The sequence below is a fragment of the Plectropomus leopardus genome, chromosome 4, assembly GCF_026936395.1.
Source record: "Plectropomus leopardus strain MGB_pleo_1.0 chromosome 4, ASM2693639v1, whole genome shotgun sequence".
NCBI lineage: Eukaryota > Metazoa > Chordata > Actinopteri > Perciformes > Serranidae > Plectropomus > Plectropomus leopardus.
Window position 1 is genome coordinate 30,493,646 of NC_142179.1, and position 15,460 is coordinate 30,509,105.

The following is a 15,460-nucleotide window of genomic DNA, read 5'->3' on the forward strand; positions in this document are numbered from 1 at the left end:
AAAGTTGTTATGGTTAAACTATTGGCAACATTTGCTTATTCAACATCCAGTACACATGGAGCAAGTTTTTTGGAATTTGTGTTTTCCGGACAAATGGAGAATATAAGTCCAATATTCCTTGACCAACTCCTGAGCAAAATATCTGGCTTTTAAAGCTGCTAAATGCTAACCTGACACGCCAGATGGTTTCTTACACAGAACCATTTGAGAAGTTGTCATTGGAAACTGTTTGAAAAAGGGCATGGACTTTCAAAAAATACTTGGCATCCGATTGGATGAACCATCTGTCTAACACAGTCTATCACACAGGCCAGTCGGGAAAAGAGTGAAAACATCTTTTGCAATGAAAAAAACCTTCAGTGCTGTATTTTGCTCTTCTTTCAGTGAAGAAATACTCTACAGTTTTGATATAACTCATGCTAATGTAGCTTATTAACCTCTTTAGGAGCCACCATTGTTCTTTTGAATTAACAGTAGACCTGCATGCGTGCGTGTTCTCATGATTTCTTAATCCTTGCATAATTAAATGATATTGCAACAATGTAGGTGCTGTGCATGGTAAATGCTCCTCGTTGTTCAGTAGTAGCAGCAGTAGTAGCTAATTTTATGGATCTGCAGTTTGGTTTGAGCAGAGGGTTAATCTGAGCTTGATCATTAAGAACAGCTGCCTGCCGCTGTTGGACACAATGCTGATGAGAGCTGTGAGACTGAACCAAAACAGTAAAGGTGCGGGATGAAAACCAAAATGAGCTGAAAGATGCTAAAACAGGTAATTTCTTTTGCGAACACAAGCTACGCGGCTGTAAAATACAAATTTTAAAAAGCATTCCTGATTTTTATACATTTAATATATTAGTGCTTTTAGAAATTTAACATATTGGTGCTCTGTTTATGAAATTATATTATATGTGGTGAGGAGTGCGTCGTGATTTGTTTTGGACCTGAAACTCATGACTTGAGAGTTGAGTGCAAATCCTTGCAAAACAATTACTTTTCCACATCCATAAGCAACAGCTTTAACATTACACATATTAATCTTTTCTATCATTGATATACAAATATGAATGAGTGCAGCTTTAAATTAAGGTCACAACAATAGAGTTTGCAGAGGATATGATAGGTTACTCAAAAGGTTCGGTCTAAATTAGTAGGAAAAATAGTGTCCTAAATAAGTTTAAATTTGTCTCATTCAGATTAAGACAGACTATAGATAACCATTTTTTTTTTTTTTTAAAAAGTGAACCAGAAACGTCAGAAAGAACACATACACAGAGTGCATATTGATCGCTGAAAGAAGAGCATGTTTAATGGAAACTAGCAAAATCCTACATCAAACTCCTGCACTTCTCTTTGCAATCACCAGTATATCCCACAATAGAAGAGTCATCAGAGAGTAAATCAGGCAGAGAGTTGAAAATTCAGAAAACATGATTTTTACCATGTTTCCTTGCCTCTCCAGATGGATGGAAACCCTGTGGACAGGTACACTATATATACACAGCATGTGCAGTTTTTGATGGCATCATCTTCACCCGTGTGGGCTGATATACTGACTTACACCCTACAGAAAAACCAAGCAGGTTAAAGTTGAGTATACAGAGTTTAGAAAAGAAAAAAAAAATCTTCTCTCAGAAAACAGCCTACACACAGATCACCTGGTCAGTTGCATCATTGGCTGGCTTTTAACTCCTCTCAGCCCGCTGCACACCCAGATGCATAAATGTCTGAATGTCCCATTACCACTTCACTGTATGGTGAGATTGATTCCATTCATCCGTGTTATTAGAGGCCTGGAGGCCAGCCAATGAAGAGGGAGTACAGTATGGTGCAGCAGAGCTGTGGCGACAATTCAATTAGCTGCCTCCATCTTTGCACCACCTCCACATGACCTGCACGGTAGTTTTTGCTGACGATCAACCTAAGTAAAGTGATGGCATCCTTGGGTTGTGCCGTGGACGCAACCAACATGCTGATCAGCTGAGGGGACTTCAGGTTAATGGGATGGGTGGAGGGAGCTTTCCTTCTATTTTCAGTTCAGAGATTGGTTTGGGTGTAATAGCTGGAGAAAATCAGCAATGGTTCAATTTCAGAATACACAAAAGCACACTGAAATTACAGCTCTCTCTTCTGTTCTCTCAGAATGCGACCAGTGTGCCATCAATGAATATAATAATTTATCTTGCAGCTGCAGTACTTCACTCTTAACCTGTAATTTCATTTCTGCATTTGTGTGTTACAAGAATAGTCTGTAGTTCATTTGTGCTGAATATTGTAAACCAGCTCACTGCGCACGCTTCTCAGGTTGGCTGAATGACCTTAGCTCATCTGAGCTTATACAGTAACAAACAATTGCTCTGTCATTTACCATATTTATGGGAAATCAATTTAAGCCTTGAAATATTGAAATGTTTCTGAATATTTAGGACTGCTGACTATATAGATTGTCATTTCAGTCAATATCCACAAACTTGTCACTCCATCACCAATCATTGCTGCTGCTGATGTTCACCATCTACTAGCTGTAGTGTATATTTCACTTTTATTAGCTTATAACTATTTCAGTAGTATTGTATGAGCTAGAGATATTAGGGCTAGGCACTATGGCTTATTGATAATATTGTGATATTTTTAGGCTATTCTATGATTTACTAAACCTAACTGCTGACCCCATTTAAGTCATGAGTCGACTCACATGATGTAACACTGATCCCTTCAGCATCAAGATCTGCCAACCCCTAAACGGCTTCTGCCTAAGTGTCAAGGAATGGCAAATAGGGGTGTTGCAATACATGTATTTGTATTGAAATGTTTGGTATAAGTTATGTTAAACTAAAATAAAATTATTAAAATCAAGGATATTTCTCAGGCATTTGGACTTTTTTGCTGTATAGAAATAGTACTGAACATGACACTACTATACGGTACTAAACTGAACCCCTAATGAGGAATAGGTATGAGATTATTTAAGATCGGGAAACCCCAAAGGTGAAGCTGAAACATCTTAATCGCCCCCTTGTGGCTGGCTGTAGTATTAGTCATAATATTATCTATGTCCCTGTTTAGGTGCAACGATGAAAACTCAAATATAATGGTCATCTGCCATATCACACAATAATTGATATTGTGTGTTATTAATATTCAAAATTAGCTATATTCCCTAACCCCCCTAAAATGCACATAAGCTGTGCAACGCACTTCTGTAGGCAGTAAGTTAGTTTGGATCCCAAAGTCACACAATATCACAAACTAACTATGCGATCAAGGCTGCAGTAGACCAGCAAATCCCAATTTTTGTGATAAAATTACTGTGTTTGTCAAACGAGTCTGGTGGCTTTGAAAAAAGAGATAAAACTGCTTCTGTTCCCCTTAGGAAAGGGCTGTCTGACAGCAAAGTAAAGTGGTGAAATTATTACACTGACCAAGTACCTCATACAAACTCACTTTAAAAAAATCAGTCGTTATTATTATCAGTGCTCGCCACTTTAAACTACTTCACTGCTTTTTGCTCGTCTGCATACCACTTCATCTTTGCCACGTTTACCTTGGCCTGGCCTCTCTGTCCCTTTTCTTTCCTCGTTCTCTCTATACCCTGGTTTTTCTTCCATATACCTCAAACTTTTGGTGAGCAGTTTGACTCAGAGAGTCAGGCTGTAGTTTATGTATGTTCTGCACAGCTGACCACCGCTGTTGAACCTCGACCGAAACGTTTTCAACAAACTGTTAATGTCAGCAGTGATACAAGTCACTGAGTAAATTGTTTTACGTGAACCCATTTGATGGCTGGCTGCCTTACTTCTTTGAGTTTTCTTACTCAACATTTTTTACAGTGCATTTTGACAGTCTTTTGTAAAATGTAATAACCACAGATGCATCTGTAAACAGGATGGAACTGAGAGGAATACATTTGGACCAAATGTAGACCAATGAAATCTCCTCCATTCTTTCCCAGTACTACAGATCTGTGAAGATTCTGCAAGGCACAAAAAAGTCTGGAGTGGATTTAACAAGAACGTCTCACCCAAAAGAAAAAGACTGTCCTTGAGGTGGTGAAATTACATGAATTAATATGGCAGTATAAGATTAGCCTGGTAAGAGACACCAGTGTAGGAGCCAGTTCAGTGATATTAGGCAAAGAGCCAAACAAGTCAACAGTGAACAGCAGGGACAGTTTGGCCGGGAAAGAGGGGGTCTTTGGCCGGTGTTTGACATCTGCAGAGGACATAGCTGACTGCAGGTTCTATTGTGGACGACAGACATTCACACAAATAGTCAAATGTGAATACACTGTAGTGAGAATGACGTGTTGGCTTTTACTCTTTTCTGCTTGAGTTATGTCAAAGTGAAATTGGCCGACATCCACAGGCGGAGTTGCTAAGCCTTTGAATAGGATCTGCCCGTGTACACATTACTTGGTAAAACCACAGAAATAGCATTCTGCCTCACAACATGTGCCTCTGACAGGGTGTTAGGCAAGTGACATAAACACCAATCCCAATAATCCTCGACACCAAAATTGGACTGCATGTCTTGATTGTTACTGACTCTTGCTGTGCTTCTCCTCCCACATCAGTGTGCAGCTCACAGCAAATATCCTGTACTCCTTGAGAATTCATCACACAGTAAGCAACTAAAAACTGTCCTGAACCAAAAGCAGTATTTCAACCATCATCACTAAAAATAGCTTTAACACACTTTATGATTTTAGGCTTTAGAACAGGCTTAACGTATCTTTAATTCATGAGCTGCTTCTTAAAGGTTTAACAGTATGGAACTTCAGCATTTCACTGATCATAACAGACAGTCTGATCACAGTAAATTGAGACACTTCTGCAAGGCCATTGTGTTAATATGGAGAATATGTGTCGTAAGAAACCAGAGCAAGAAACACACTTTGAGAGATCTCTGGTGGGATGAAGTGGCAGAAAAAGTTCAGGGGCTGAGGGAACCTTGCTGTGGCAAATAACCTCAAATGTTGCTGTGGGTAATGCATTCCCCCTCAAGCCATTGTGCTGTTTTGGGAAATGGCGCCATTAAAGTCATCACTGTCTACGATGTGGAAAGAACACAGGGATGTGGGAGCAGCGAAAAGACTGGCTGACCTTGATGGAGCTTATTAGCATAAAGCAGCCCTTTGGGCCTCGCGGACTAGGTGGTGGTGGCGTGTGTGTGTGAAAATGTAGTCAGTTCTGCAGGCTGCTACCTATAACCTTGTATTATACAAACCTATAGAATAAGAAGAGGATTATACTGCTCTCCTGTTCACTGCTTACTGCATATACAATTCTGGAGTGAAGAGTAACAGATAATATAAAATAGGGTTGCTGTAATAAAATGATAAAACAGTTAAAACAAGGAGCTTTACAGTTAATGTAAATAAGCTGAGGTGAAAAATTTCCATAGTAATTGGATTTGATGGTCATATAAGAAATAGACTGTGACTGTTTTACTTTTAAAAGTCACTGGATTAATTCAGTACATATTCTGCGGATACTTGTAGGATAATTAATCTAGCCATATTGGGATAGCACTGTTAATTTTGGCAGTTGAAACTGCTTTCATTGATTGTTTTGGACAGTTTTGTCCACCCAGTGTTCACTTTTTTTTGGAAATTTTTTCGGTCTCCACCAACTCTGGCAAAGTATCCCCACAAATGACTTTTTAAACTTAATGTAAAGTTACATAGGTTAGGTTCAGGAAAACAAGCATGGTGAGAACATACTTTAAAATTACTGTTGACTTGGTCTTCCAGGGACAGTCCTGTGTTTTTCAACCACTCCAATCTGCAGCCGTACACAGAGTTTCAGTCTTTATACTATTCCTTCTTTGCTCCCATCAGCACATTGGTCACAACATCACAGCTTTCCCAATTACGTTGTTTAAATACTAATTACTTACTTATGATTACATGGGTTATACAAAAATGGTGGTACATCACAGTGAATTTATTGGACCTTTTTATTGCTGAAAAAAGCTGCCTGTGGCAGTTAAAAGAGTTAAGAGCTAAAAGACACAAAATGTGGGAAAGAAAGAAGTTCAAACCTGAAACCTGTCACTGAAAGGTCCGTGGATCATCTCGAGTAACCAGATTATGATTTCTGGAGACGACATTGCTGTTGAGTTCTGCAGATGGAATTTTTGGCACTTTGAGCACCACATGTCAAGTGCCATCTAGTTATATTAAAGAGAAGGCAGACATTTCTACGGCTGATTTCTCCAGCACTCCGAAACACACTGTTTCTGGACTATCCATCCATGAAAATAATATGTACAAGTCTTTAGAGAACTAATTTTATGTTTACAGAATCCATCCAACATTTTGAGAGGCAGATTTATTTTTTTATTACTTGCAATTTAGGTTACAGCCTAACAAGCGACAAGTAAGGTTGCCATTTTATTGAAAATTCAGCCTTTTTGTGAGCAGAGTTTTCTCAGTGACCAGAATTATGCTGGAACTGCCTGGGTTGTAAATGTGTGAGTCTGCGGGTATGTTTGTGTGTGTTGTTGTTAGAGTCAGGGAAGAAGCTGCTAATCAATACCAGAGACTTTTTATTTAGTCGGACAGATACTTTCCAGCCTGAACCCAGGGTGGAATAAAAACTCCCTACACATCAGAGTTGCGTGCCGGGGAAATGTGTAGGAGAAGACGGGCTCTATCAGTGTTGATGTAACTTCTCCTCATCCTGTAAAGGTCATAGATTATTTAGTGTGGCCTGTTGCCTCTAAACTTCTTTTGTCTTTATGATCCAATTAAATGCTGGAACAACTTCATATTATAATAACAGTCATTAAACAAGCGAGACATTCCTCCAGTTGGTTCGATAACTGTCCCTGCAGACGATGTTTCCTTCTCTATCGAATTAAATGTAAGCTCACTAAATAGATCAAACCTGTTTTTCTATTCGTTTGCCAAATCAGGGCCTCAAGGCATCTTCAGACTTAATTGGTTTACAGCAGTTATTTTGAACCCTGGGGCACTTTCTACCTCAGTAAGGTTTGTTTGAGCATTAGGGACCGCTGCAGTCCAAACCAATTGGCCAGAGACCTCGTTGAGGGGCTGGTTCCTCTTTGGGTTTCCAAACCAGCCTGGAGCTTCGTCTGGAGAGAGAATGGGATCTCACTTGCTTCAGAAAGTACAATTATCAGTATATACATCTATAGCATCATACAATATAGCCCCTTTTGCAATGTGCAAAAACTGATTAACCCCCTCTAACATCTGGCTTTTGCATTTTATGTAGTAGTCACGGTTGTTTAGATCAGCTTCAGCTTTGATTGGCAGTGATGAAAACACACAGGTTACTCTCATGCAATGTTCGTCAGTTGTCCTATGCAAAATAATGCACCAAAATTTGGATTTAACCCACATAATCATGAGCCAGTAATCCGTAAAGGCTGCAATCATGTGACCAGTGTGCTGGTAGCATAGAAGAAGGTAGTCCAACTTAGGTGGGAAGATGAGGTGTTGGTCAAACAAATGCAGGACTTCCCCCCACAAGACTGATGTTTGGAACCATGTGAAACCAAGTGAACTCACATCTTCACCATGTTTCTTTTCCTTAAACTAATTGAAGTAACTTTATTCACTTAAATGTATTCTATGTAACTTAATGTTAAGTGCAGAATTTTATGTTAAGTACTGGCCTCCATGCTGCTTTCTACTGTTCATTATGCTGTTTTCCAGTCTGTCTGTGGCATTGACCGTGACACACCAGAAAAAAAAACAAAAACTGAAAGGCATACTCGTCTACTGCTGGTCTACTTGCAGTGGGAAAGCACTCCATTGCCCATTTCTAGCGGGTTTTCATGCATTTAAAAATCTGCAGACCTGTGTTTATCTTGGTGGAAAAGGGTATATGACTGGCTTTTGAAACCTGAACAAACCAATACTGAACACCAAAGAGTTTGAAATTATACATAACAGATCGAATCACCTACCACATGGTTTATTCAGAGGAAACAGGTCGTTGCGTGTGGATACAGTTAGCCCTCGAAAAATTGTCTGCTATTTGTTGCATTGCTTAAATTTTAAAAACACCAGGACACACACGTGCATGTGCACACACACACACACACACACACACACACACACACACATACCATCATATGCACACACATACCAACACATGCACACACATACCACCTCGGTGCTGCCTGTACAGTTCTATCTTGGAGGCAGAGCATCGCTGGGCCTTAATTGTGTCTTGGAGCTACTGTGCTGTTCATCTCTGGAGATCTCATTATAAGATCCACAAGCTGTTCAGGCACGTACCCGCTCTCCTCACTCTCTCATCCTATCAGCTTGTACATCATAACTGCCTGAAATCTCCATCGCCCCTTTGCAGTATTGACAGAATAAAACAATTATTGTTGATTAGGAAATTGCACCGTGCACCTAAAGAGAGACACACAGAGACAAAGAGATAAACTGCTCTGCAATGTGTTTGATCTTGTCGTTAGCTTTCAGTAGCGGGTGTCTAGTTAGCAGCTCTGATGTAAGCCGTGAGAGCAGCGTGGGTTTCAAAGTCTTCAGAAAGTTTTGTCCATTTGACAGCATTTATGGCTGTTGAAGGGCCCAAAGCATGACTTTTTCACGATTCAGCACCAGTGCCACACTCTCAGACTGTTATTACTCTTTCATCCTTCCTTATTTTCTCTTCCACAGGTACATCTGTTCAACATTTTCATGGAATAATTCATCATGTGCAGGTATTATCAAGTGTGTATATATAAGAAACACACACACACACACACAACATCTTTTTTTCTGTGTACATTTGATCTTTTGAGCTGTTAATTTGTAAGTTAAATCTATGTTAGTTGTTGCCCCTTCAGCAATTTGTATGTGGAAATGCTTAACCCTTTAAAACCAGAGCAAAGTGGTTTGATTTCCTTTAAAAACATGGGTAGAAGGCCAAGAGCAACTTAAGGCAACACAATGAATTAGTTTTTTAAAAAGTTGCTTAAAATTCCCAAAGCAATAAGCCATGATAATAATAATAATTGAAAGAAAAAGAAAAAGACATGTAAAGGGGAGTAGAAATGTGATAAATACATGTAAAAGAATTCTGCAAAATAATAAAAAATATATAATTAGAATAATTCTAAACATAGTTTTTTGTGACAATTTTCCAATTATTCATCCACCCTTACAAGATTTATTTTCAGGTTATTTTCAGGTCATTTTCTTCGTCACCCTTTACCAATTTCTTGCAACTGTGGGACATTTCTTGCAAAGTTGTCATTTCCTTTTTAGCCTCTGTGCTTTTGAAATAAATCTAACCAATTTGCTCAGGTTTCAAAGGGTTAAATATCTTTTGAAAGGTGTCTGAAAGCAGCACAATAAACTGATGTCTAGCAGAGATTTAAAGAGTTAATCATACAAGTTACTTTTTGTGTTCTTGCCAAATTAGCATCTACCCAAGGATGTGAAACTTTTCCACAACGTAATACTTCAGGCTTAAAAAACATATTAGGACAGCTGGAAACTGCTGTTTTGAATTGAAGTTGCTCGGATGCTGATTCAACAGGAAAATGCCGGTAACAACATCAGTAGCATAATACTTGTTAATGCCAGCCAAGCTGTTAAAGGAAAAGTTTGGGAAAATATGCTTATATGCTCTCTTTCCAAGAGTGAAATGAAAGACACCACATTCCTGTATGGAACTGGAGCTGGGAGCCAATTAGCTTAGCTTTGCAGAAAATTTGGAAGGAGAGAGGAACAACTAGCTTGGCTTCCTCTAAAGCTCAAAAACACATAAACCAGCACCTCTTAGGTGTCATGAGATGCAGAGCAGGTGAACCCAAATGCAAAAGACAGAAAGAAACAGGAACTCAAAAGATCACTATTAGTTTCAAGAAAACAGCAACTAAACATCACAAAATCAAAGACTGGACTGAAAACCAGGACTTAAATACAAACTAGACTGATGAGAGGATGAGGTGCAGGTGGAGAAAAAGGCAGAGAAGCTCAGGTGAGGGGAATGATGAGACGAGGCAGGAGAGCAGGCAGCGAGTTGATTGGCTGAGAGAAAGTGAGGAGCTGGGACGGACTAGCGAGGCTGATGCAGGACAGCTGTGTATCTGAAACAGCCAAAGGCAGCGCAGGAACACAGGAGGGGAAGAACACAGTAAACTGAAACCCAAAAATCAAGACTATACAACATGTAGTTCCAACCAAGCAAATTGATTAGTCCACAACACATTTAGAATGAGCACAAGTTTGCATGACAGAACAGCTTCCTCGTCATTCAGAGAATTACCCCGCCATTTCTTAATTACTGCTCTTACAGAAATCATATAATTATGATACCATCTCAAATGAGATCTGCAGCAATTGATCAACAAATGAACCTTCAAAGTGAAAATGCAGCTGACTAAATGAAAAGCTCACTAATGGTGTAGAATACAAACTAACACAAAGATGACATTAACCTGCATAAACCACCATGTTCTGCACAGACACATTTTAAATACTGACACTGAAAATGTTGTTTTTGAGAGACGAAATGGCATCAAAACGCACAATGAAGCTGAATATTTTGTTAGATAACAACATGTTGTGAGTTTTGGAATTGGTCTCTCTTTTTTTTAATTTATTTTGACTTTTGGACTTTGCCAGTTGCACAATCACAATAATACACTTGAAGGTGACAGCAATACAGTCAGGTCCCAAAGAATCTCTGATGTGCTAAAATGATGTTAAAGCACACCCTTTCATGTTATATTGCTTAAAAAACACACTCTTCCAATAAGCTGAGCTGGTGAAAACAAAGACGACTAACTAATGAAGGCACCTTAAATGAGTCTTATACAGCAATTTAGTCTAGTCTTACTAAAAGTTGAAGGAATAATGACACAGCAGACTGTGACATTAAGCTTATTAATTAATGCTTTAAAGTTCAGGGCTGAAAAATTAAGCAAAATTGCCAAAAACTGCAGTTCCTCAAATGACCACTTGAGGCTGGCTCCTAATGTAAGTTAATCTTTATAGACCCCAATGTTAAAATGCCCAACATTACAGCTGAAATAAATGTGTTTACAGCAAGATTTCCGTTTCCATAGTTTACCTCCGCCTTCATGACAACCATACATGGGGTGAGTTTTTATATAACTCACCTGTTTACATTTTACTGTGGCTTAAAGTTACCCATAATTAATGACTTTTTGCGAGGTGTTGCTATAATCTATGAGTCAGACCCACTCCTCGCTCCTCCACAGCTCCACCCTCTCGTCCAAATATGGTCAACTCGGGTCACATCTGGTTCCAAAAATCTATGATGGCAATGGCAAAAATGCCAAACTTGACGCTTTAAAATGGGAGTCCACAAACCCGTGGCTGACATCGCAGTGACTACGTCCATTATTTTTATAAAATATTTTTATAAAATCTGCATTAGAGTCACAGAAGCTGCTACTTCCAATCTTTATGCTAAGTTATTATCTCCCACTTAATCCACAGATAGATAGTGGAAGCAATCTTTTTATGTAACCCTCAAAAAGAAAGCAGTAAAAGTATATTTAGAAAAATACCAATAATGTACCTTCTAATGAAAAATTCTTCTAACATCTTTCCTGTGTGAATGGTTAATGGATTTTGTGTCAGAAAGTATATTTTAAGATTTCAGCAGATAATGTGTGAAAATCATGTTAACCTTTTCATAAAAGCATAAAACTTTGTACACTTTCACAATTTCGGGCTTTAAACATGTTCAGAAATATCACCATTGTGGTAATTTTACACTCCCCCATAACCAAATAATGTAATTTGCATCATATTGCCTGAACCAAACATGATAATACAGAATAGGTGATATCTAATGATACCATATACAATTGTTCAGATGAATAATTAATGGGGAATTCAGGGACATGAAAAGGACATTGCAGGATCTGATAAAAAGACATAAAGAATGTCTCAAACACAAAGATTGACTTAAAAGAAAATGTATTTCGCAAACGCATTTTTGCAGCGGGGGCCCCAAACTTTACAAGTGTACCAAGTGCTTTTCTGAAGAAGTGAACATATCACCTAAAATTTGACACATATCACATGGACTAAGAGACAACGAGCGGTTCAGTGTCCTGCTCGAGGACATGGATGTGGGTCAAACCTGACACCAATGTGTTGCATGACTCTAACACCAAACAATTCTCTCTCGAAAGTTGGTGCCCTGCCCAGGCGAAGCAACACAGGATTGTGTTTTCATATTTGATGCCATATATATTAAGTTTATTCAAGTACTCCTTTATATTCCCATTTAGTTTTAGTGTAAATGACACGCTATTAAACAGGCAAAAATATGATGAGGAGAGATGTTTCCTGTTATGTCAGCACAGAATGAGAGTGCGGATACTATTAAAGAGGTGAAATACTGAATAGAGAAACGATCATTTTATCTCAAGAAGGGCTCATAAACTGTATGACATTAATCTGTGCGGGAATGACCCTCTCACAGTCCCCATAAAGCCTGGCTGTTACCCAGACCACAGGAAAATATGTGAGTTTTTTTTTTAATAATCCCCACTGATGGATCTGAGTAGACTGAGCCAAAAGGTCATTTTCACTCTATTCAGTAACAAATCAGGGGGTGTTTTCTTTTTCTTTTCTTTTTTTTTTTTTACAGATTGAAAAAAACTTTTGATGAATATAGTTGTGTCTGTATCTCCAGACATAATGTTTGCATTACACCTACAGTTTGCTTTGAGATGAATCGACATTTATATCTTAGATCATACACAATTACAGGTTTGTGGGTTTGCATCTCAAACTTTGCTCATTAAAACTTTTGCACTTTTTCACTTAGCGAGCCGGCTATCTGTCCAGGTCTCTGTGCTTTCCAAACACTGCAGTAATTGCTGTCAGTTTCCCTGCAGATAAATAAACCTCAGATTGCTCTCCTGGCTCTCTCATAGTTAGGAATATATATGCAAACACAATCCAGTCCTGGCGGTCCAGAGAATTAGCATCGGTTTGGTCTCACAATGAAATTGCTGTCTTTTGCAACACTTTTATCAGACACAGTTTAAAGCAAACCCACCAACCCCCCCCTCCAGCACCACCCAACCAAACCCTGCAGCTGTCTGAATAATGAAGTCACCTCTCCCTCTTGGCTGCAGCCCAGGTGTAATAGGAGTATTGTCAGTATCACAACGAGAAAGAACGAGGGTCCCTCGCTCTTGAGATGAATGTAGTGTCCTTGTCCATCCAACCCCTCCCCCGCACGCAGCACCACTTCCCGCCTCCAGCTCCCTGTCACACATTCCTCGCCCTTCGCCAGCCCATCACTCACTGTCACTGTCATCCAATCTGAGGGAAAATGAAACCTCTGATGCAGCCTAACCTTCCCTTTCACCTGCTGCAGCGAGCTCAGCGGCTATTGTCTGATGCTCAAGCGTGCAGTGCTAATACAAACGTGCACACACACAATTGTGACTTAGGTTGGTTACACACACACACACACACCTTAATCCCTACCTTTAATCCATAACACTAACTTCAAATGGTAATCCACCCAAAATGTATTCTTTGAGTATGAGACTGTCACTTACACTTTGCCTCCTCACACAGAACGGAGGCACGAATTCAAAGAATTATTGTGATTCTTGTGTATCCAAGATGATCACAGCCTCATCGACTGTGTAAACACACAAAGCACTACGTTTTAAGACTACAAAAGGTGAGTGTTTGATAGTTTAAGGGTCGATCTTAGGTGCAGCACCACCACTACACCCAAACCGTAATTTTTAATTCTTGTACACACACACACACATGAACACACTTGAAATAAATGCAGCTAAGCCGAGCAGTACTGTGGCTCTGCTGTCTGCCATCTGTGCCTCACTCTCTAGCAGCCTGCTGTAAATCGACTCTGCAGGCGAGCCTCTGAGAGAGCTGCAACCCGCTGAATCCATTCCTTTTATCAGGTAGGGCAACATTATTCTGCTTGTGCTAAGTCCGAGGAAACCCATATTGCTAGAATAATAATTCCCTGGTTCAGGCTATTTCCTGACACAAGGCCGTGAGACATTGCGCTGGCAGTGTGTTTGTAAACCTTGTGTGAGACAAGAATGAGATATTACCTTGCAAGGGCTGGAGCGGTCTTCGTTTAGAGGACACACAGATGATGCATCACATATATGAAATGATTAGAGGCAAAGAAGCATGACGTGGTGGCAAGTGGAGGCAATCTCTCAGGGTAAACCAGCTGGAAACCAAATTAAAATAGGCCTTTAGAACATGTAGGCTGGATAGCATGGCTAACCCCAGTAAAAAGGACTTTTCACTTTCCATTGCACCCTAAAATGCTCAGTATATCTGGGCTTGAGGAGAGTGGAGAAAGAGATTGGACACACGAGGCAGCCTCTTGTGAACGCAACAAATGTGCTTTCAGGACAGACAGGCCTTTTCTGGCTTACATCCTGCTGCATATGATGTCTGTGTTACAGGGAGAGGACGTTTTCACGTCTTGTTCTCACTTAAAAAAAATATATATATATAAATAAGATCAGGCACCCGATTAAGCTGGATGCTGCTGGAAGATAGTGCAGTTTTAAAAAGAAAAACAGCGTAATTATTAGTAGGCCATAGACATCTCGAAACTGATTGTATATGTGTATTCGGGGAGCGTTCAGGAGTGTCTGCCTGTTTCCATTAAACTGAATGTTCATTTTATGAGCATAAGCCATTTCCAATGTTGTTTCTGTGCAAACAAGTACAATGCAAACAAGTGGGTCATGATGACAAACTGCACTCAGGTCAACACCCCTGTGTGGTGTGGACAAAGAGCATGCACATGAGCTTCGTTGTGATGTTTTATGACGGTTTGTGCAAAAATTCTTGGTGGTAAAATCCATTTGGAAGGGTGCTAACGATAACTTTTTTTCAAAAGATTTTCAAAAATTTGTGACCAAAATTTAAGAAAAAAAATATATTTTGAGTGCATAAAAAAGGTAAAGGTCAAAGTTTTTCTGGATGATTTGTGATGTATTGTATATATATTTGACTTACTCTCTGACGTGTTGTGTTCAGTATATTCCTGTATGGATTTGTTTCTGTTGTTTTTGGGTTCTTTTCATGGAGACATATTGTGTCCAGAGATCGGAGAGCATCATCATTCAGCTCCGCTCTGATTGGTCCAGTCTGATAGTTTCAGCCTGAGAGTAGATTATTGACCCTCAATCATGCAGATTCCGATCACCTGAGAGACGAATGTGTTTGTGTCTTTATATTGTTCTGCTTTGTGATGGTGATTTGACAGGTCCTGACAAAGATTTCTGTAGATCCAAACATTGCACAATTAAATTTACTGAGAGCTTTTAATACAGTGTGTATGATCTGTCTGATTCTTGCCTTAGTTTGATTTTTTGATCCAGCACATGTGAAGGTTTTAGTATACCCTCCCGGTCACAAATGGAAATCTGAAAACTCCAAACCTCCTCCAATCTCACTTGTTACCTGTCA